At 35.1% G+C, this 24,708-nt stretch overlaps 1 protein-coding gene and 1 long non-coding RNA gene across 9 annotated transcripts in view; one reads left to right on the forward strand and one right to left on the reverse strand.

Annotated features, from left to right (window-relative positions):
- DMD (dystrophin) overlaps positions 1-24,708 on the reverse strand; it is a 1,147,932-nt gene that overhangs the window by 469,633 nt on the left and 653,591 nt on the right. The gene's annotated exons all lie outside the window — the stretch shown is intronic.
- Positions 406-22,165, forward strand: LOC121333438. Its single transcript, XR_005952288.1, has 4 exons — positions 406-505; positions 19,144-19,205; positions 20,530-20,667; positions 21,672-22,165. It is a non-coding gene; the product is annotated as an uncharacterized LOC121333438 (long non-coding RNA).

A 24,708-nucleotide genomic window follows, 5' to 3' on the forward strand; every position in this document is an offset into this window, starting at 1 on the left:
ACTTTTCTATCCCCACTTAGCAGAATTCATATATCCATGTGGAATGATTTTCTGTTTTCATTTTCTTTGTCCCGCTTACCAAATATATTTTCTATCATCTTCTATTTTATCTTCTATTGCAAAATGTCATCATAGATCCCACATGTCTATCTATATATAGACATCTGCAGGCAAAATGCAATGAATTTGTAATGCTTGATAATAGGAATGTTTCAGAGAGGCTGCTTGGGTTTGACATAGCCTTGACAACTGCAAATGCTTCTGATGAAAGCCTGCTTGGCTTCCTTCGAGCTCATGTGGCTGAACTTTTGGCACATCACTTTACAAGCATTAGTTTCTACTGGAAACCAAAAGGAAAATATTTATATGAGATATAGGAAGGAGGAGGAGGAGGAGGAGGAGGAGGCAGAAGAAACGTGGGCGTAATACTGGTCATGGGCAACACAATGCAACAAGTAAAGGAAGAAAGACAAAGAAATGGGAAAAATAGTGATCAAGCATGAAGGTAACAAACTTAACTTTCTCTTTGTCAATGTCAGACAACATCCAAGGCAGGGGAAGAAGGGTGATAAAACTTTGTAAAGGTGCAAGTATTTCCCAAGAGTTATGAAACGGATGTTACCATTGTATTTGAACCTGTGTTTTAAACTCAGACCTGAGCCTGTCCAACCTTAACAGTTAGCTCTGAGCTAAAACAAAACAAAGCATAAATATACATGCAAACTAAATTCAAGGAAGGCTGTAAGCTGGTCCAAATTAAGCTCCTCAGATGTTTATCTTTTTAAATATATCTTCTTTTAATATGAGAAGGTCTGTTTGTTTATGACATTTATTGACATATACCTTCATCATTGGGAAGTTATAATTGCCTCTAATGAAAAATGAAGTTGATTTTTGTCTGTAATAAAATTGGCCTATTAATCTAATTTTTAATTGTATAAGAAGACATAACTGTGATTATGCATATTACAGTTATTTACTCTTTTACAAAAAGTTCTTTTCACATTGTCAACTTTTTCACTTACTTGAGGGAAGGAGGACATGTAGAAGCACAGACACTAAGTTATTTGCCCTGATAATTTTCCTTTTTCACCCCTTTTTATTGGCATATCTCATGTACGTTCAACAGCCTTACTGATAGCATTTGTCTGATTCTGCAAGTAGTGAAAAGAGTGGAGTGCAAATAATTCCATTGCCACTATATTTTTTAATGTCACATAAAAATTGTTCCTTCCCAACAATCTTTAAGAGAAAGAAAAATAAAGTATTTTCTTTTTTTTTTTTTTTTCTTCTAATGGTGGTTTTTCAGCTTCCTTATATACCAAGTTCCCTGTAGATAACGGCCTTGTAAATTGAAGTCTAGCTGAAATGGAGAGACAGAATGGTTTCCTCTCTTAGGAAGTAGAAAACTTAATTTCTTAAGCATTTGAGGGGTTTGTTGATGGTTTTGTGTTGGTTTTGTTTTTTGGTTTTTTTTTTTTTTTTTTACTTCACACATATTAATGTTAAATTACCTGGTGAAGAAGCATTCTAACTTTGGTCCTTTTTGATGATAAGAGTTAATGGATATTATTCAGCCATTTTACTCAGTAATTAGATTTGGAGTTCACTAATTTAAATAGTCACTGCAGTAATCTCTCTGCAGCAATTTATGCAGTGCTGTTACATTAAATTCATGGATATGGAGCATGTAAATATTCTGGTGAGATCAGACTGTACTTAAGAAGCTTCAGAAGGTGAGGTTGGTCATTTGAATATAAAAAACTGTGAGAATTAACAAACCTTTAATATATTTATTTTTTAATTAATAAACATTGTTTGCACAATTGTTTTAGTTCTTCTCCACAGAACTATCCTATTATGTAGTCAGCAATACTTCAAATGAAATGTTTTGTTTTACAACCAGAATGCTTGCAAACATCACATCTATCCCCAGCAGAGGGGGTATTTCAGGATAAAATGAACTTGCATTTTTAAAAATCTAGGTGATTTTGACATGATATGCTATACCAAGAACAAACACATTTTAGAATGAACTGTCCCCAGTCCATTGCCAGCCCAAAGTCTTCGATTACTTTTAAAAATAGTTCCAATCAAGTGTCATAAATGGATGCAAATTTTATTGTTTATAGGTGTTTATAGGTGTTTTTATGTCTTGTAGCTCCTGCTGCACTAGAAAAGTTTGGAAGAAAGGTTTAACATGGCTGGAGAGGGACTTAGATATGGAGCACCTAAAATTAAAATCCAAACAGCTGGCTAAAAAATAATTTAAAATGTTGGATAACCTAGGATCTCAGCAACAGATATAACCTGAAGTAGAAGGTATGCAGAAACGTATCAACCCTGTTGAGAAAGCAAATACGTTTGAGAGAAGAGAAGAAAGAGATTTTTCATTTCTTGGGAGTATAGATTAAGTGAACCACACTGCAGGTTTCCAGTAACAAGAATGGTCCCACTCTTTCCTGCCATCCCGACATTACTGTTCCTGTGTCTCAGCTTGAATCCACCAATGCTGCACTTGCACATTGAACCAACTGAAATTACACAGCTAAAAAAGGATTATAATTACTTTAAAAAGGCAAGTATAAGGACCAGAAGAGATGGGAGGAAACACTTGGGAACACGCTGCTAGAGAGGAGGATGGCAGAGAAGACTGTTCCTTTTGGCTGCATGCTGTGTTACAACAAAATCTCACCTTTACTGTTAGCAGAACAAACATGGTGTTTTTTCTTTCTAGTTACTATTTGCCTTTTGTAAACATTTGCAGCTGTTCTCTATTTGGATGCTATTATTGAAAATTAATCAATGTTTGTCTTCTCCTTCCCCATTCATTTCTCTTGTTCTCCAGCACAATAGGCTACACCTCACTCAGTATCGCAGCCCCCACTGTCATTTTTCTTAGCAGCCTACAAACTGTCAAGCTCAGGCTGTCACTATCACACCCAAAGTCTGAGAAAATCTCTATGCATCACCACTCAACTACATTGTTAAATCCTTATTATATACCCTCTTTCAATATTTCTCTATCTGGTTGGATATTGCCTGCTTCTTGAAAAGTTATTGCTTGAAAAAGATCTTCTGCTTCATACAAGTTTCACTTGTTTTGCTCTCTACAACTACTCGAAGGGAGGTTGCAGTGACATGGGAGCTGGTGTCTTCTCTCAAGTAAGAAGTGATAGGAGAAGAGAAACTGCTTCAAGTTGTGCCAGGGGAGTTTCAGATTCGATATCAGGAAAAAAATTTTCACCAGGGAGGTTGTCAAGCTGTGGAACAGGCTGCCCAGGGATTGAGTCACCATCCCTGGAGCTATTTGAAAGACATGTACATGTGGCCCTTAGGGACATGGGTTAGTGATGGACATGGGTTAGTGATGGCAGTGGTGTGTTAACAATTGTATTTGATGTTTGTAAAGGTCTCTTCCAACCTAAATGATTCTATGATTCACAAATTCATCCACAAAGGTCTCTTTCTGTTATCATTTAAAGGCTTCCAAAAGCCTTTCCTGTCCATATTTAAAACAGTGTTTGTGTTTGATACTTCCTTTAGACTGCCAGCAGGCAGGAAGCATTTTGTGGTTCCTGAACACTTGGATAACATTTTGCAGATTGTGGATTCCACCTGCAGCTAAAAATATGACAGCATAGAATCTGCCCATTTTCCCAAATGGAATATATCATGTATAATACATTAGGAGTGTGTATTTTCCTGTGATCTTTGAAGTAACCTATGATTTTTTTCTAATGGAGTCTCTTACTATATTATTCAGCACACAGTATTTACAATCTCCAGTATGTTTCACATCATAAGCATGCTACAGAATGCAAATATACAGTTCTGTTGTGAAACCTGCATTACCCAACTAGTCAGGGCATGTTGAATGGACACTGCTGACGATATTCTTTTAATAGAAGTGTTTTGGAACTTTAATCAGGCAATAAATCTGCAAAATGCCCAGCCCACAAGTCTGGCACCTGGAGTCAAATGAGGATCATCACAGGCCTGAAAAAGATATAGCCCTTACTGTGACATTTCCATGGCTTCAGTAGCTGAGTACTAGTGGCCCATAAAGAGCGTTCTTTAGCACCACGTAACAGAGACTACTTGAGAGGTCATTTATGTCACTTATGGCCAGCTGAACCTTATCTGTTACTCTCTAACTTCTCCCAAACCTGCAGTTCTTCAGCTCCATTTGTTTCCCCTTCCCTACATATCACTCAAATCAGTTTGACATTTTCAGTGACTACAAAAGCTGCAGTATAAAAGTATGAAATGTATATGAAATATCTCACAATACACATTTTAAATATGTGCTGTACCCATGTTTTCCCAGGCTGTCCAAGCAATTTCTTTGCTAAATGCTACACAGATATCTAAAAACATTTGCCTAATTCTTCATTTTTCAGAAATATAATAAGGAAAGGAGGTGTATCTACATTACCTAAAGGGAGTTTAAATATATGCTCTAATTAACAGTAGTCTAACATTTTGGACTAGCATTATCAATTGTTTAGGCTTTTGTTTGTTTGTTTGTTTTGGTGAGCAGCTTTTCCCCGTGTTTCTAAATTCAGTCACAAAGCATGATAATCATGTGCCTGAACCCAGACACAGAGTTCCAGTTTTCAGACACTGTCTCCAAGGAATCCCAGCTAGCCTCCAGCTGCTGCCTGTAAAAGTCTCTCACTTGTAATCTCTGTACATCTACCAGACCTGTTTGGCTGCCTCAGCCACTCAAAAGTGTATGAAATGGCAAAAAGTGCCAGATTTTGGAGAAACTAAATTACCCTTTGATGAGAGCCTTCTGAAAAGTTGAATAAGTGAAGCCTTGAGAGCCAGAGAGTCTTTTGAGAGTCAACTGAAAAAGATTCATGGAGAGTAATTTTTTTATAACCCATGTTACATCTCATGTTGCAACAATTCTAAACAGTCCTATACATGGGACTGTTAGGGTGCCTTCACATCAGAAGGTTTGCCCTCCATTTCATCCAGGTATGTAATACTGTGAATGTGCTTCCATGTGCTCAGGTGAGACAAACAGACATACAAATTTTCTTTTAAGAAAAAGGAAGTGTTGCACCACAGAGTGTACGTTGGTTACACTGGAAGAATACACAGAACAGCTTCCAGATTTCTTGGCTTTCCTTGATTTCATGACATGGCTACCTTATTTTTCCAGACTGTTTGTGCAGGTTTTATAAAAGTACCACAGACATAAGTCCTGCTCACCCTTGGTGAAACATTCAAATTGTGAAAATGAAAGAGTAGGAAATTCTGGAAAGGTATTTGTCTGAATGACAAATCCTTGGAGGGCCATTATTATGGTCCTCTTTCAAAAGGCCAATAAAAATTAACATATTGAAAATAAGATAGAAAGAAACATAAAGTATCATAATGGAAAGTCCTTGAAAGCTGTGCAGTTAAGAACCTTGTAAATTCATTGTGGTCGCCTTTGTAGTAATTTTAGCAAAGAAATAGCTAGAATTTTCAGTTTTCAGCTTCAGTTTTCTTCTTTTCTTAACGGGGTTACAAGTTAATCTCCTCTAGGTTACCAGTGAGCAGAGAAAGGGATGATGAAGGTATCTCTACACAACACACAAGGTTAATACACAGTGCAGTGTATTCAGACCATACATTCTTACTTGGAGCTTTTTCAGTAAAAAGATGTTATCCCTTACTTCTCTGTGCCACAGGCTTTAGGGGAGATGCCTTGCATCTCAACCTCTGTTAAGACACTAAGTGATTTATATAAGTAGGGCATTTAGTCCAGACCAGCAAACAATTAATTATTTGTCCCTCAAAGGATTTGGGCAGCCATGATGTCAACACCAAAGCTTCCAAGGCAGTAAGATTCTCTACTCAAATTAACCATCAGACATTCACTAAAATAGCACAGTCTGATTTTTTTTTATTAGAAAAAGCTCAGTGTTATGAAAATCTAATTACCTTAAACAAAATATAAATTACTAGATCCTTTAGTAATGCAGTAAAGTAGCACTGCATAGGTATATGAGGTTTTATATACAAGCTGAGGAGACAGCTGAACACTTCTGAGCCTGTCTGGGGCAGGTTTCTGAAACTGTCCTCTAAAGCACACACCTCACTATCATAATATGCTACTTTTTTTATCACGTATTGGATTTCTAAATCTCACACAAAATATTACCTTACTGTTTAAGGAAAATAACTGAAATGAAAGAAGTTTAAATTTCTATGATTACACCTTTTTTTTTTTCTCCCTGAAAAGGTTCTTGTTACAGAAACTTACCACAGTAACCACTCAGAAGAAAAAATATATTAAAAAATAGAATTTATTACTATGATGATATTATTTAGTTCCATCACTTAGTGTTGCATCCTTTTTCAAGTGAAACATTGTCTTTGAACTGTTATTTAGCTTTTATGCTGTTATTTCAGAAAAGCAATGTTATTGCTTTAGAATTTTATGTATTTGACCTAGGTTGTGCATTTTCTGTCATAAAAAACATGCACTGAATATTTTTGGGGGTTTAAGTCAGTTAATTTGAGTGTAATTAATTCCAGTTTATGACTGTTCATGTAATTTGATATTTTAAATGAGGTTTCAATTGAACTGCAGGTGCTTTGGGAAGATGGACTTCAGAACTGTCATTTTCAGAATATCTGTGTGCTAAAAATATTCTTGAACTTGAAAGGAGTCAAGATTCCATATCAATGGAATAAAATGTAAAGACTTCAATAGAATGCAATTACTCTGTTTCACTGTTTTATTGTTTAGTATGTCTTTACTAGCCACAAATGAAAGCCAGGTAAAAAAAAAATCTTTAAACATGATAATTACAATATTTATAGAGGAATCTTCCTTTCTAAAGTCACCTTTCCAAATTAATAACTCCAGAGGTAAATTATAAGCAGTCAATGCTGCAGTAGAATATAACAATCTGGGGGAAAAGAAAAAAAAAAAAACTGGGAAAAGAGGATTGCCAAAATGTTCAAGTAAACAGCTTAATCTTTTTTACCAAACTAAATGCAAATTTCAAGACACCCATCAGAAAGCAAGTTTCTTCCATTATGTTCTGAACCTGAAATAGTATGAGAAGCCTTATTTTCCCTAGATTGGCACACTGACCTAAATATATCTGAGGAAAACCCAAGGGACCTAGTGACAGCAAGATATCACATAAATGAAAATGACAACTTGCAACTTACAATTCTAAGAAGAAAGTGTGAACATTTCACCTTTCCCTGTAATCCCTTGAGATTCAATAAGTATGATTTTGCCCCTAAAAATAAGTGAGTTAGAGCATATGAAGTTAAATCTCTGTAAGAGTTATAATTAACTCTTATAGTCACTAAAATTTGAGACAATGAAATTAAGTGACATGCCAGTTAAATAACTGTTGTTTTAATGTAACCCAAATGTTCCAAATAGTGAAGGTTTTGATTGGAAGAACAATACCTTTCTCCTACAACTATTAAAAAAAGTATTATAAAAATCTCCAAATCTCTAAGACTATAGGGAGAGAAAAAACGTTGAAATCTTCCATTTGAAAACATGCTTCCTCATTAACGATAAAATCACAGAATCACTTAAATTTGAAAAAAACTTCTTAGATCATTGTGTCCAGCCATTAACCCAACATTGCCAAGCTCCCCAAGAACCACGTCTTAAATCCCCCCAGGGGTAATGACTCAGCCACTTCCCGAACAGAAAGGAATAATTGGGAGTCCATACCAATTGCTGGCTCTGACTTTTTCTGTTGAGGCTGAATCCTCTGCCCCTTGGCATCCCTTCATGCTACAAGACCAGTGACATTCTTAGACAGAGTAAGAGATAAAGGGACCTTTAATTAGAATAAATGACACAGAAGCATGTCTTGTTGAGGGCATGTAACAAAATTCTTGCAGATTCACATAAATATTGTTACCACACTTGTGTTTCTCTGTCAGTTGGACTGGGACAATACCTCATGCTCACTGGGCACTGTATCTTCTCCACAACATGATGGAGGAAATTATAGCAAAGAAAAATTCATTTCCTTAATGAATTTGGACATTATTTTGTTAAATGCCCTAGCACCTACTCTAAAAGTTGCTCTTTAAAATCCTGTAAATTAACAACAGTGATCTTTAACGAGGAACACAGGACTATTTCAACCACTGGCTTTGTTACAAATTAAGCACTAAACAACAAAAGCTCAAGAAATCCTATTTTCTTATAGCTGAGCCATGTTCCAAAAAAATTAAAGAAAAAAGTACATTGGACTTTAAGAAGAATAAGTCTGTTGCAAAAATCTGAGAATCAAATACTTTTCCTAGTATAGAATCACGGGTAATTAGAAACAGGATCAAAATAGAAACTAAGCAACAATGAAAACTTTTTTCAAGATTCATTCCTCACACTATACACTCATGTATAGTATTGTGCTCTATAAATTAAATCCATAGCCAAGGAGGTATTATACCAGAACTATGCCCATTCTCATGTATATAAGAATTACATTAAGATTGTAAAGAAAGACTCATTCAATTAAAAAAAAAAAAGTAGGCTTTTCTTACAGTAATTTCAAAGTTTACAGAGAAAAAGATATTTTATACCATAGTGTACTGTACTTTGCATTTAATTTTAATGTATACTAGAAATTGCAAGGAGGACATCTTCTTTTATCAAATCTATGCCTCCAGATATATTATATTAACCATGAATAACACCTTATCATGTGTGTTAAAATCACCTTCAATACACATGTACTACATCATGCAATAGCATGAAATTACATCTTTATTGCTAGTGAAAAAACCTAGAGTTAGTCAATCTTTCAATATATTTTATGGCTTACAGCTCTGTTCCTTTTAAGACAGTACTATGGAGATCTCACCAGTTTGTTAACTAAAATAATTTGCAGTTATCATATAACTTGCACTTGTGTGACATATTTTTTTACATATTTTACTTATAAATTTCTGTGGCACCACTGAACTATGTGCTGTCAGACGGCACATTTTTCATGATAGACTGATGTACTGAAATGCTAAATTTGAAGTCTGTATCTTACTCAGTTTTGTCTGAAACTGAAGAAATTAAGGAGTTATGCTCTGAACAATCTTCAATTTGTGTGGCCTTGAGGCAAACATCATCATGGAAGCTACACAAGTACTCAAAAACCTGGCAGTTTGAGGTGCCATTCTGAATTTCTAGTTAGAGTTGAATGCAAGGTCAGAAGTTACTGCAAGGAAAGAATTATTTTAACAGAACAGCTAATGAAATAACTTCTGACTGATGATTTATGCCTAGATCTTGAGAGGTTTACTGATAAATCTATAAGGACAAACTTTGACAAGTCAGTCAGAAAGTCAACAGTGATTCTACTTGACACCATTTCAGGCAAAATGCTGATATCAAAGGTCAACTCCTTGTAACACTTTGCATTTCCTTAAGTATTGCCTGTTCCTCCTTTTGGCTCTTCTCAGACTACAGACTTTCTTTCTCTCCAGAGCTGATTGAATAGAGAGAAATGGCACTTATTCTGAGTCACCCAGAATGTAAGAAGTCTTTATTTTTCCCCCTCCCCTGAAGACGTGAATGATAAGTTCTTAAACATGAATGCATTAAAATGTAACAGCCTTATTGAAAAGAAATGTCTGATAATTAAATTCTACTTATTCAGTTGGAATAAAAACCACCAAACAACAAAACCAAATGTGTTCTAAATGCCATTTTTCATTGTACTGACTAGTTTCTACTTTGTAGCTCTTCTTAGTTCTGAATATATTTGCATGTGCATACATTATTTTACATTCACATCTACACAGCAATTTACCTTCGTAATAAAACTGCATTCTTGTGAAATGTAGGAGTAACAGAAGGCAATAATGATGTAACAGTGATCTTATTTTCAATACCACTTATTTATTCAGGTTTTGTAGCTTGGGGATTCACAAAGGCCCTGTTAGTAAATAATTCATGATTCTCATTAGAATTCTTTATTTTTTCTACTCTAGGCAAAAAATATAATTTGCAGTTTGCAAACTATGGATAAAGATAAAGTTTTGACCAGTGCTGTGACCTTCTTTGTCTTTTTTTAGTCTTGTGCTACAAGTGTAACAAGGGTAACACCTGACTATTCCCTGAAAGAATATATTGTTGAGCTTTCTTTACTAACAGCCATACAAAATGCCACTGTTATAAAGGATATACCATTGTGTGTATTTTGTCTATTTACATTTCACATAGTACACATTTTCCTAAAAGAAATGATCTTCTGATGCTAATATCATACATGATTTCAGAAAAATCTGAATACTAAGGATAGCAATAGTTGGAAAATGATGCAAGAATCAGTATGAGGCTAATAAAGGCAGTTTATAGCAATTATACTGACATAGTATCTCTTTGTGTAATCAGATAATGCTCTTTTGGAGAAAAGAAAGGCAACAGATTTCACTTACCTGGAGTTCAAGAGACGTTATTAAGCTATGCCACCAGAAACCAGCACATTGGGAAAACTTTGAATAGAGCACTAGGAATGACAAAAATTGAAAAATGTAGCAGGACTATTCCTGATTTATTTCAAGTTCAAAATTGAAATTGTACCGATTAGATACTTTTTCCTTAGTGATTACCCAAATAATAACAGCAAACTGATGAAATATATTTGACACTAAGTTGCTAGAAACAGAAAGAAGGAGTTAGAATGCTAATCTTGAAGGAACTGCCCAATCTACATTACTAGATTCACAAAAATAGAACTCACAGTATACTGCAATTTCTGTCACAATGACAAAACTGAAGAGAAAATAAGCAGAACAAAGCATAGCTGCACATAGAAAATAAACCACTCTCAGCCCTGAGTACACTGAAAAAGAATTCAACAAAACACTTTCTTGCTCTCAGGGGAGAAAAGTTAATAATAATGCTGATAACATATTCATTGAGATAAAGTTGAATGCAACTTATATTGCTATTGCTTGTATATTTTGAAGTAAAGCAACAGTTTATTCTAAATGAATAAGCAGATGCAATCAGTTTTATGAAAAGCCACTGGTTTTCTGCCCTACTCAAGGATTTAAACACAGCTTAAACATGAGTCACGGAAAAATGGGTTGTACTCACATTTTTAATAATATATGATTTATCATCAACTGGATTTTTTGTTTGTGTATGCAGTTGGGTTCGATTTTTGGCATTTTTTTTTTCTTCCTGTGAGCAGCAAGATATTCCTGTATCTGGTGATCTTAGCAGAAAGTGCAAGCAGAATATTAAATATTCTAGGTTTCTTTTTTTTTAATGCAGACAAACACCCGTCCACATAAAAATACTCAGGACAGGTCACCTTAAAGCAACCTCTTTCCCTTATTAGATTATTATAATATTTTTAATAAAATCAATATAAACAGATTTAAAACTCCAAAAATACAAACTACAATATTTGTACCCAAAAAAGTTATGGTAATATTTCCAAGGTGGGAATATTTTAAAAGGCACTAACACAAGTATGTGCTTAGAGCCCACTGAAAGCAGTGATGAAGAAAATGTGTGTGGACAGAAATATGAGGGAGGACACATTAAGGGCAGGGGCTGCACATGCATTTTTCCTGGAGACCAGCACCTCATCATCTATAAAGGTGTCACAACCCAAACCAAGACAAGAGACTCAGAGTGTTCACACCTCCCCTGCCTCCAGTTTGTGCATGCAATCTCCTAAATCATGACACAAACCAGCATGCTGTCTTTCTAGTATTTAACTTATATATGTTTAAAATTGATGGGGCAATCCTTGGCAAGAATAGAAGAATGCACAGGGACAATGAATTTGTGAGGTTATTCAACAAATCTTTCAGTGCAGCAATACATGGCAGCAAAATAAAAATATAGCCACACTGTTAGTGCTTTATACTGTCCACAATATTGATTTCTGACCACTGTCAACATTTCAGTAGGCTGCCAACAGAATTAATTAGGCAAAGAATACACTGAAAGGAAGATAAGATCTTGAAAATGTTAGAAGGAAAATTGGCAGAACAGGAGGATAACAAAAGTGCGTGTTTGGATGAGGGGATGGAGGTTGTCTCACTACAGGAATTTTGCATAAAGTGGATATTTTAAGCCAAATTGCAGCAAGAAATGGATGAAAAAAAGTGAGACTTGACCAGCAATGATTTTAAAGGATTCTTAGTCCATGTTATTGCTTAAAAATAGCTAAAGAAGGAAAAAAAAGCAATGTTTTGACTAAAACTTTTTTTCTTCATCATTTCTGGGGAGTATTTAGTAAAAGTGCTGTTTAACAGCATTACATTCCATATAACAACTTCTTATATATTCTATATTCTATATAACAATTTCATTATTTTTAAAAATCTTGAAATTAATTCTTCATCAAGTAACAGTAAAACTCTCAGTTTATACTCTTCTGCATTCTGGCTGAAAGACAGAAAGCAAAAAGCAGAGAAGAGGAAATTATAAGCAAGAGAAAGATGAAATGAAGATTCAGTTTAGCTTTTCATTTTGATTAACCTGTAGACTGGAGCTCAAATGCTCTGCTAGAACTTATAGGGGTTTGAAAGATAGATGAATCTTTGCACTTTATTCAGCTGAAATACTGAACCCAGTTTCAAACACTGAGCCTCAAGAAAGATGAAGTGCTGTAACCCTAGTGAAGAGGCAGCAGAAAAGAAAGAAAGATCAGAGACCTAGAAAACATAACTTATGTTCTACAAAAGAAAAGAGGAAGAAATAGTATTGAGTACATAAAGGATCATTGGGAAAAGGATGGGAATAATCTGCATAAAACATTAGCAGACTTTTAAATTTGGCAAGAAAGTTTCATGTTAGGCATAAGGAAAAAAGTTCAACCTCTAAGGTAGCAAAGCTGTGGAAGTGATTGGAAAGGCTGTGATCTGCTCAAAGAGAAAGATAAAAGTCTGTGAGAAAAGACTCAGGTTCAGTGATTATGTGGCAAGGAGTAAAGGAATTGGATTAACTTTTAGGATCCCATCCAGCTTCAGGGATTTTTTTATCTTTTAGGCAAGTTAAGAGATACCAAAAACAATTAATCAGACTTAAAAATTAAGAAATTTTTCACTATAACTGAAATCTTGGATGCATACAGAATTTTCAAACACAATTAGCCATTTTAAACCACTTTTATATGTCTACTAATGCAAACCCAATGCCTTTCTTCATCATTGATGAAAATGAAATAGGGAATCAATTCTAATTTCATTTTATTATATATAACTTTGCACTACACTAAGTCAGCATTAATTTAAATTTTTTAAGACATTTTTTAAAACAAAACCAGACTGTAATAGCCCCACTGTAGTAATAATTTTTTACAATCTACTTGGATTTGTTCATGATTTTCATCTCTGACATGATAGACTTCAAGGGCTTTTTGTGACATTAAATGCTGTAGGGATAATTGACACTAGCTATAAAGTCTAAGAAAAAGTCCTGAGCTTTATCACAACAGCTGAGATATCCCTTCTTTACTATATCTATTCACTAAAGAGTCCAACTTCAGAGTCCAGGAGAAAATATCAATTATATATTTTACCACTTAACCTAGACTCACTATCATATTTTTGATTCTCACTTGTCAGGTAGCTGTAGAAAGGCTTCAACAGACATTTATCAAAAATTTTAAAATGTCAAAAATTTGAAATTCTGAGGACCAAATTTTTTCAAAAGCTTGAGACCGCATGTCCAACTTTGCATATTCTAATAAGCAGAACTTTACTTCTCCACACTCATGAAAGATGATATTTTTAGAGGTGCATTATTTTACTCTTCAACTATCCCACAGCAAAAAGCAACAGGCACTGCTCTCAGTCTCCATCATCAGCCTGGGACATTAAACATTTCCTTGTCCTCAGGTCTAATTCTTTGTGTCTGCTGTGAAGTAACATAATGTTGATACAAAACCTCAGTCCATATCTTCCTTCTGATATCCTGGCTTCTACCAGAATGGGTTCCATTTCTCAGTCAATCCCCAAATCTGGACAATTGTGATTTAGGATTTGAGAGACTCACTAAGAACCAACTCCAAACAGAAATACTGTAACCACCAACTGGCAGTTAAAAAACCATGGGTAACAATATAAAAAATAATAAATATTCACATATTATTTCCAGCTATCAATAATAATACCCTTTTCTTAATTACAAGTGTGTGGATTCTTTTTCTTCATGTATAAAGCCCACCTTCACATTGCAAAGCACTAAATCCTCATTCTAGCCCATTTCTCCATAGAGATCTGTAGAGAAATTCCTTATATACTCAAGTGTTCCTTAGCAAGATAAGGCTGTTTCCATTACAAAAATCACTGACCTAAATCACATTAAAATCCTCTTCTTTTTTTTGTTACGTACTTATGCAAAAGAAGCTGAACATTCTCTGGTGTCTTGTAGGCCTGTTTTGTTGCTGCTTCTGCCTTTCAAAGAAGCATTACAAAACACGGTCTCCAAAATTTTTCCCTTTGCTGTTCAAAGTCTGAATCATGATTAACCTCGCCTTTGAAGTACAAGGCACATTTACAATAAAAGACATGAAGACATTAAAGAAAAGGAAAAATTCTCTTTTTAAGGTGAAAAAGAAAATACTACCATCTCCCTGTGTTATCATCCATTTTTCTGTCAAGTGCTTGCGTTTGTCAAGTACTCTCAAGATTTTGTAGAAATCCAGAAAAGCCATTCAATACTATTTCTGTTTCAATCATGAAGAAAAGTGGGAATATGGAAGTAAACTGATTTGTTTTAGCAAACTGTAGAGATAGATTTAAAACTCAAAGCAGCTGACTAGAGTTATTGGGAAAAATAAATCACCAGAACAGTAAATTTAACAAAACTGGACATTTCCTATGGTTAAGGAGTAATTTCAATTAATTTCTTGCTGGAATAGCCTGACATATTCTTTTAAAACTATCCTATGTCATGGAATCATAGAACAGCACAGATTAGAAGGGACTTCAAAAAATCCAATATTCCTTGGGAAAGGGAGCCTTGATTAGATTATCAAGCACCCTGTCCTATCCCAGCTTGAAAACCTCCACTGAGGGGGGTGACTCTGAGAGTTTGTTGCAGTGAATGATTGATTTTACTGTAATGTTGTCTCTTCCTTATGTTGAAATTATGTCCTGTTTCATCTTTTTTAATTAGTAAATATGCCTTTGCTCATTCCAAGCATGCTTTTCAAAATAAGTTAAAATGCATGTTATTTTAATTAGGGAAAATGTACAAACATTTGAAGTGAAATATAATTACTCAACATTACAAAACAAAGGAGATTTTTCATCCTTATTCAGCAAAAGCAAAAATTTTAAGTCTCAAATTCACAAAAAAGAAGGAAAATTATTTGTCTAATGTTTGTAGCCAGCAGTTGATATGAGTTTAGGGCTCCATACTTTTAAACACTTAGACATGAGTCCACATTTTTTGGTTACAAAAAGGAACAAGAAAGACTTTCAACTGAGGTTTCTGTTTGAAGCAGCTGCATTGTTTGCTTGCATGTATGTTTGCCACATTCCGTGGGCTTGCTGCCATGATGGTCTCTCTTTGGTGAGAAGCAATTTGTTAGAATACTAAGGAGCTTGGAAAAGCTTAATATACTTTTTGGAACACAGAAATGCAAAAGCTTTTGCAATACAGTTTGTGTATTAGTGTTCTGTCACACAAACCCATTCTTTTTACAAGTGGGAAGTCGAGTACAAACCAAATGTTTCAGTCATGAAAAATGACTTGTTTTCCCTTATTAAAGAATGATAGAAAGGCTTGGGTTGGAAGGCAACTTAAAGATCATCTAGTTCCTATACCTTTCACTAGATCAGGTTTCTCAGGGCTGCCTCCAAGGCCTTGAACACTTCCAGGGATGGAGAATCCACAGCTTCTCTGGGCAACCTGCTTCAGTGCCTCACTATCTGAACAGTAAAGAATTTATTCCTTATATCTAATCTAAGCCTACTCTCAGTCTGAAGCCTTTCTCCCTTGTCCTATCACTACATACTGCTGCAAATAGTCTCTCTCCATCTTTCTTGTAGGCTCCATTCAGGAGCTAGAAAGTTACCGCAAAGCCTTCTCTTTCCTAGGATGAACAATCCCAAGTCTCTCAGCCATTCCTCATCTGTATTTGACATGTCCTAGTGCTTCAATTGTATACCAGAATTGAACTTTAGCTGTACTAACATAATCACAAGTATAGCTGCATTTAAACAACAATATAAACTATATTGTTGTTCCTTTTTGCTAAGAAGGAATATGTTTTGAAAACATGTTTTACGGGGTAATGGTTGCAGTATAATTATACATTTGGTAGACACATTTCTTCAGTCAAAACTATAATGTCAGTCACTGACATTCTTTCTGCTAAGGATTTACAGTTGTAAGTCACATCAGGTAAGTGAAGCTGCTCACAGACAGAATGGTTAAATCCTGAAAGAGAAATGCCAAAAGGCTCCTGGATCAACTCAGAACAAACACTTCAAAATTAAAGGATATAAACAATACTGCTAAAGAGTGTTGCCTAAAGTTGCTGTGTTTTCTGTATCAGGACTTGAAAAGTTGATTCCTCAGAAAATAACTATGGTTTACATATCAAAACCAAGAAAAAAATGTCTCAGAATTTCTCCTTGCATAAAGATGCTCAATTGGATATAAAATTACATAAGCATTTTAAAGCAGTTACTACAATACAAAGCATCATTAAAACAAACCACAAAGACTATTTTTAATAATCTAATCATTATCAGAAGAAAGTCAGCTATTTTGAAAAAAATCCAAACCAAACCAAAAACACAAAGGAAAACACATAAGAGAGACATAGATGTCTGAAGATAACTATGTGAGTGAGATGTTGATGCATATAACACATTTCCATGCATATAAAATGAGACTAATACTGTGACTGCATCAACAGCACAGCAACAAGAGCAAATTGCAACTATGTATTCCTTCTGTCATTTCTAGTTTTTCAAAACTTGCCTGAAGCACATGGGTTTGTTTCTAACATACCTTCTGTAGTTAGTGGCTTGCGTATTCCATTTCATTATGGCTGTGAATACTTACTGCTTTTAGAATGTGGTCAATATTTCCTTAAATAGGACATATTCATATGCATAAATACACTCTAAATAAACATCCACCTTCCTACAAGATAGGTCTTGGATTTTTAAAGGTTTTGCTTATAAGAGTGAATTAATTTTTAGTATGTGGAAATGCCTTAGTATTCAGAAGCAAATTAATTTATACAAGAGAACAGGTCTGCTGTTGAGGTTCAGGGAGACTCATGTTTTATCACATGGAAGATCTGAGTATTTTACACTTGTGAAGATGTCTTCCCAGTTCCTGTTGTTCATATGTTCTATTTGTAAAACAAACTATCTGAGTAGGTACTGCCATTTTTTGGCAGTAATTAGGATAGAATAAGAACATTTAATAGACCACCCTATCCAGAGAATTTAATTAGACCATCACTCAAACCTTTTTGCAAGGTCCCTCCAGTGGAGGTAAAACATTAGGGTTATGACCTGCTTTTTAAAGTCAAACTTTTGTACAAGAATGAACTAACTTACAAGGTCAGTTCAAAGTCAAGGCAAATGCTGAACATATGGGATACATAGATACATGTCTTTCAAGAAAGATGTATTATTCTGGTACAAACACTCATAAGGAAGAAAGAAGTTTTTCAGTGCTACAGGATTAAATATTTTAGATGCGTATCAGTGTTATGATAATTTGGAACTTAAAATATATGTATGGCTCTGGCACATTTCTATTCTAATCAATATTGCCTAATGCAGTTTGGTATAACTATAATTATAGCTAAAGAAAAAACAAAAGTATATATTGTTCCAAATTTTTGCCTGAACAGTTCTGAGTAAATGATTTCAAAGGATGTTTTCACTGAAAAAGACATTCTGAAAGTGGAGACTCTGCAGACTCCAAAGCCCTAGATTTACATTTAAATAATTGAGTCTTATTCTGTGTATAATATCTCTGATCAAATCATTGGCAAGAAAGCATCAGGATATTTATGATGCTGTCCTTGCTAATACCATTGTTGACATACAACAAAACAGATATGCTGCTGGTTCTTTTATTATTAAATCAGCCATTACACATGTTGGACCAGTTTATGACCATCTACCATCTACTGCAGACTCAAGTAAGCAAGCAGTTTCACAAATGTAAACATGTCTGAATTTACTGAAACATAAGTATTCTTAATGACAAATAAAAATACTAGGGGAAAAAAATGGGCAAGATATAAAACTTTCCCTCAGATAACCATTAAACATAAATTATGCAAAGTTATCTTTGTCTTAAGTTAACAGAAAAATTCTAAAAATTCACTTACTTCAATTATTTCTCTTAAATACACATCAGAGGTTTCTTAATTCAAATGAATGTTTCAAATTTTTTACTATGATCTACCAGTGCTTGTGTTTTTGAATTCTGGGTATGCATCTCAAATACCTTTTGCCACAGCCTTGACCTCTGACCTGCAGTTCTGCTTTGATTAAATGTAGGCTAAACAAAAAACAAAAAAACAAACAAACAAAACAAAACAAAAAAAAACAAACAAACAAACAAACAAAAACAACGAAAAATTGCCTCTCCATTGTAACTAACCCATTGTTAGCTATAAAATTTATTGTGAGAATGCTAATTCATAAATGAAATAAAGAGTAACCTGCTACAAAATGATGTTTCAAAGCAAAGAAAAAATGTATCAGAAAAGAGAAACAAATGTGGAACTACAGCAGAGTTGCCCAGCTAAGGATCCAGGTTCGGGGGATTTGACTTTTTTTGTTCTAGAGTGCTTTGAATTCTGATCTTACAAAAATTATTATGGCTGACCCAGATGGCAAAGTTGAATGGGAACTGACCCAACACTAAAAGAAACAGGAAACAAAGAGGAATCTTACAAGAAAACAATGCTGATGGAAGACTACATTTGGGGTTCTATGAGGTGTGACACTTTGGTGACAAAGCTCATTTTGTTTTGGATTGAAGGTTACTGTGGTTCTATGAAATAAAGACTGTACAGTTTCAAACTTGATTTGCTTGCTTTTCTTTTTGAAATCTAGCTTACTTCATTGAAACTCTGGCTCAGGCATGTATGGTACGAATATGAGACACGAAGTAAAAAAGCCTACTCTCCTTTTGTTCCCCAGTGAATGACACCGTGTCACTCTTTACCAGTGGAAAGCTCTTGCTGTGTGCACTGGACCTGAAGGTAAAATTCCCAGGAATTAACTGAAGCCTGAACTGAGGGTACAGTGTTAACAGGAGGTCATACGTGGGGTTTCCTACATTTTCCACTTCAGCAGGAAAAAGGAAATTTCATATACTACGTATCATGACAGTCAGTCATTTTTCATCCAAAATGTTATTTGGAGGAAAAAACCACATATTTATAGCCTAACTACTCACCTTGAAATATCACTTGGAATTTAGAAATATAGAACATAACACAGTAACTCAAAATTACTTCAGAAATTGAGATTAAAAATAATAATAATCATAGTATTTCCCTGCAAAATATGGAGTCATAATCAAAGAGGATTATTAATTCATTATTTTAATACAAACACTATGGTACCAACTTCACTGTAATTTTCTTAGTCCGTTGTCAGAACTCAAGACTATCCCTTCAGCACATCCTCTCTTTCTCCACTTATTAAAGAAAATGAGAGTCCACAGAAGAGAAACCTGATCTGCAAAGGTTTGGTTTTCCATTTCTCACTTCAGGCAAGTACACCTCATAAGTTGGATTCCTTCACTTCAAACGCATAGACATGTGATCTACTTATCTAGCTTGATTGCATATCAAACTCCACTTACAACACCAAACATCCCAATTTCCCTGAGCACTCTGGTACAGTGCTTAATTACTCCTGTGGGGATATTTTTTCCTTTTATCCAGTCATACCAATTTTTCACAATTCATGATCAGGGTCCTCTGTTCTCCTGCCTGTCTCTCTCTTCCTGTAAGTAAGGATAGGTGGCTGCTAGGGTTTCCCACAACTGTCCCTTCTCCAGGCTCTGCAAACCCAATCCCACAGCCTCTCCTCACTGAGTAAGGTCTCCACACCTTACTGAGCACCTTGGTGACCCCTGAATGCTGTTGTCTGTCAACATCATTCTCGCACTGGGCATCCCCAAACTGGATACATTATGTGAGATATGATCCAAAATAAAGGGGAATAATAAATTCAAATGACCTACTGCCTCTGATTGTGTTGGTACAGCCCAGGATGCTCCCAACCTTTGTTGGTGCCTGGTCACATCGCTGCCATGTGTTTACCAGTTAACAGCAACAAAAGGAAACAGCAAAACTCAGATTTCCTGCATTCCTTTCTTATTTTTCTTTTTAATTTCTGCTGTTTGCAAATGCAACTAAAGTGAACAAAACTACTTTGAACTTCTGAAAATTCAAGGCCCCTATATAATGAAGGTTAGAAGACTAATTAAAAACAACAATCCATTTTCACATACTTATTTTAATTTCAAAACATCCTGTTCTCTCACTCTTTCTTTTTTTTTTTTTTTTCCTTCAGAGTCTTGCTTTCACATTCCCTCAGAACCACAACCTAATTTCTCAAGGTGTGCAAGGAAGGGGTAAAGTGATTTACTGAATTATTATATAATCAGCAACGATCCCATTAAAGAATTCAGCTGATATGATGTTGGGTAAGGTAAGGCATAATCATCAGTTGTAATGTATTATTCCATAATGTGGAAATTAATATATTTTCCTTTTATTTTCTCATGGATACTTGGATAGACATCACCCATACCTAAAGGGTATGAAACACAGCTATAGAGAAAGGTCTGGTTGCCTACAATCAGAACAAATCTGCACTTTTTGTGGAACTCTGAGTATTTGCAGAAAGGTGCCTAAAAACTTGCTCATTACTTCCTGTGGAACACTGGCTGATGAGAATCAGTTTGTTGGTTGGACTTGCTTAGTGGGGTGAGTTTTTCCAACATATATCTTAATAGTATCAATTATAAAAATTTACTGTGTAAAAGAAAGGCATTTTTAAAACTTTGGATTTTATGAAAAAGATGCATATAAGGCTAAAAAAATTATAAAACTTGAAGTGTATTTCACAGTGCCACCATTGTTGCCAGTGCCATAAAAATGTTTGCTGGTCTTTTCTAATTTTTCTTGAAAGCCTTTGACATATTCTTGTAATGCCACAGGCTAAAACTTTGATCTTTGTAAAAAATTTAAACAATACCATACTAACTGGCTACTATAAACCAAATCTTTTTACAACACAAAATATATTTTTAACCATTTTACAGGTTTAAATCCAGGTTTCATGATTATTTTTTTAAAGTTTGGTAACAGCAAATCTTATTACTTCAAATGCTACACAATGATTCATACTAACTTACGTTACTGCTACAACAATGGACCAGTTACGAGTGTGAGGTCAACCCTCCTTCTGTTACATCCTCATGTGAACTTTCAAATAAATTCTATTCAATATTTCTGCTCCTAGTTTGATTCAAGTTTTACTGACATGCTCAAAAATGGGATTAACAGAAGGTATTTTTCAACATGGGATATGATTGCCAAAAGGAAAATTGTATACATTGTTATTTAAATGTCCACCAATCTGCAGATCTTGATAGACAAGTCCTTGCTTTACTTTGCTTTTTCTGCACAGTTTTCATTTATTCCTTACAGAATTGCATCTGACAAACATCATGAAGACACAAATAAATGAAAATAACAAGGAAGGTTATAAAGGTGAAATGTGAGAGTTGATTTGGTGAAACAAAGACATAGAAGATTTTTCAACCAATAGAAGATTCAGCAACCAATACCAACGTAACAGATATACAGTAGAATGATTGGCTTCAAACACCTGATCTTTGTTTTTATGAACTATACAAGCCATTCTGTTTCCTAGGCTACTAAACTTCAGTTGAAAATTGAGGTTGAATAACACAGCTCTGAAAAGTGAGGCTAATTTCTGCTTCACTATTTTACATGAGAATAAACTTCATTACCTGGACCTAGGGATTAGGCAAGGTGCTTGCATTTTTTGTGAGAATCTGTGCAGAATTCAGAATTCAAAGCAAACTATTTAATATGTTTAGGTTCACTTTAGTTCCACTGGTCTGCTTTATAATTACCAAAAGTTCATTCCCGACATTGGACATATCACCAAAAAAAAACCCAAAAAAACCCCAAACAACAACAAAAAAAAAAAAAAAAAAAAAACCCAAACAAAAAAAAAACCAAAAAAAACCAAAAAAAACAACAACAAAAAAAAAAAACAACCCCAAAATACCCACAGAAAACACAAAGGACAATTTTTACGCATAAAATGTCTTAAGTTAAAACATGTGAATTATCTCTTTATTATTAATGCTCCTTTCTTATGACTGCCAATTAACACACACAGTTGTTTCTCTCCTGTACCTACATCTTGGTGTTTTAATGTACAAAAAGTATATGCAAGGTTTTAATAGTGCAATGAAAATATGCTCTTGTGCCCTGAAATTAAAACACTGATTATGTATATTACTTTTCCTACTTTCAGCATCTCTGGGGATCTTTTTGTTGATACACAGTCCAGAAGGGAAATTAGACAACTCAAAGAAAACAACAGGACTTTTGTTTACTTTAACCTGCTGCATGAAGGATTATATTATTATGCAGGTGTTTCATTATTACCTATTCTATTGTTGACTATTAGTTCAGGAAAACAGAGCACTCTTATTTTAAAAATCATGAGAGGGGTTTTATTGTTTATTAAAGTAATATTCTATTCTATTACCCTTTTCAAAGGACATGTTAAATTACCTTATATACGCAGAGAATATTGTGATGAATGTTGTTAATAAAACAACAGAAGAAGTTGAGAACCACTTCCACAGTGATGGTACTTTAAATGAGTAAATTGTTCTTTTCACACACAAGAGTAAGTCTCACAGTAAGGCTCAGTAAGTCTCATATTGCCCTTTCAGAGAATAACTGGATTGAGACAGCAGCTACTTAAACTGACCTGATAAGATCAGTGCAGGTGGTATTTGAGGCTGCTCCTGCAGACTTCTGAAAATGCCCACGGCTCTGTCCCAGGAAGACAAGCACTCCCTTGTGCCAGCACTAGTACTCCTACAGCCATGTGGATCAAACCCCTTCTTCTCCTGGTTAGTTTTCAGACAGATTTAATATAAGGTTAACTCTTATCTGGGAAATTAATTCCAGTTTGCTAATGCTACTCATCCTACAGCACTGAGCAGAGTACTTCCAGCACAAAGAAAGGGGTGGGACTGTTGCTTTCAGTAGCAGCCCACATTTCTGGCTGTCTAAAGGAACTGTGGAGCTGCAGCTCTCCACATCTCTCAAGGTAGATTAAATGCACTTTTGCATTCAGGGGGAACAACAAACTGCTGTTCCCCCACTGAGATCAGTGCCTGACTAAACGAGCATTCCTCTTCTCTGCTGCCTGTTGCAAAGCAAATAGGTAATTTTGAAGGTTTAAACTAATCTGTTTGACTTCATGCTGGAAAAGGAGTGCTGTGGCTGGAGCTGATCTCAGCTGAGAGGCTGCACAAATCAAAGGGCTCAGTGCCTGTCACCTTCACATGCAAGACGCCTGCCCTGGGCAAGGAGGAATCTCAGCAAGGCACAGCCTCTATTTGGGGCCTATGAAAAAAGAAGCTCATGAGTAGGTTTGTTGTGGGGTTCTCTCTTTTCTCTCAACAATAGCATAAGGAAAAGATTTCTGAAAGGAGATGGACTGTTGCTGTTTTACATATGGATTCTGTGAAGGTTGAATTCCCAGTGTAAAAGGTGGTTTTCCTTCCCACTGCTTGATGAATTTGAGAAATTCATAATATTAACACAGTTATAAATGTAAAATTGCATTTAGCTGTTATATGGAAGAGCCTGAGAGGTACAGACTTACCCCACTTCAAATGTTAGCATTACGTTATATTCTCTGGTTGCTGATTCCTATGGAGTGATTTCTACTGTATGGAATAAAGTGTGAAGTTTTTCCAGTAGGAAAATGAAGAACCAGCAGTGTCCACAATGGGATTCAGGCAGGTATTTTTGTATTGGAGTTAACTGCCTGAGAGGGTGCAGCATGCACAGAGACCTAAAGTGATACACATTTGTACATGTCATAAGTTATTAGTAAGATAAGTGGTATAGAGTCCCTCCTGGGGGACAGCAAGGAAAAGGTATTCCTCAGGCTTTTGCTCCTGCAGGCAGAATATCAGCTGCCTTCAGGAAAGACATAGGGTTTTTTGTTTGTTTCACATTTGGAAAAAGAGTATCAGCACAGTTAAAATCTCCTCTTGAGGGTGAGCTCAGCTGTAAAGTCGCCAGTGTCCTAGAGTCTCAAAAGCTCTATGTGCTATAAATAAGTGTAGTGTTATCTACCTACTGGTTGTTTAAATTGCAGTTAAAATCTCAAGTAATCTTACAAACGACTCTACTGAGATGCCAATAAAATTCAAGATCCATATGATTTGTTAAAATAGTTATAGATGGCATCTTAAATACCTTTACACTCCCCTACAGTTCTCTCCTCAGACTATGTCTTTCTTCAAATATTAGTTCTAGTTTGAAGAGACCAAACTGCATGTTGTTTTTTGGGATTTTTTTTTATAATTCATTAAATTACTTTTATCAGGATACCATCTTTTCCTCAAAGTAGAAAGTACCAAATTCTTACCTAAATTACTTCTCTTAATCTCAGCAGTCA

Source organism: Onychostruthus taczanowskii, unplaced genomic scaffold, assembly GCF_017590055.1.
Source record: "Onychostruthus taczanowskii isolate IOZ18803 unplaced genomic scaffold, ASM1759005v1 scaffold17, whole genome shotgun sequence".
Taxonomy (NCBI): Eukaryota; Metazoa; Chordata; class Aves; order Passeriformes; family Passeridae; genus Onychostruthus; species Onychostruthus taczanowskii.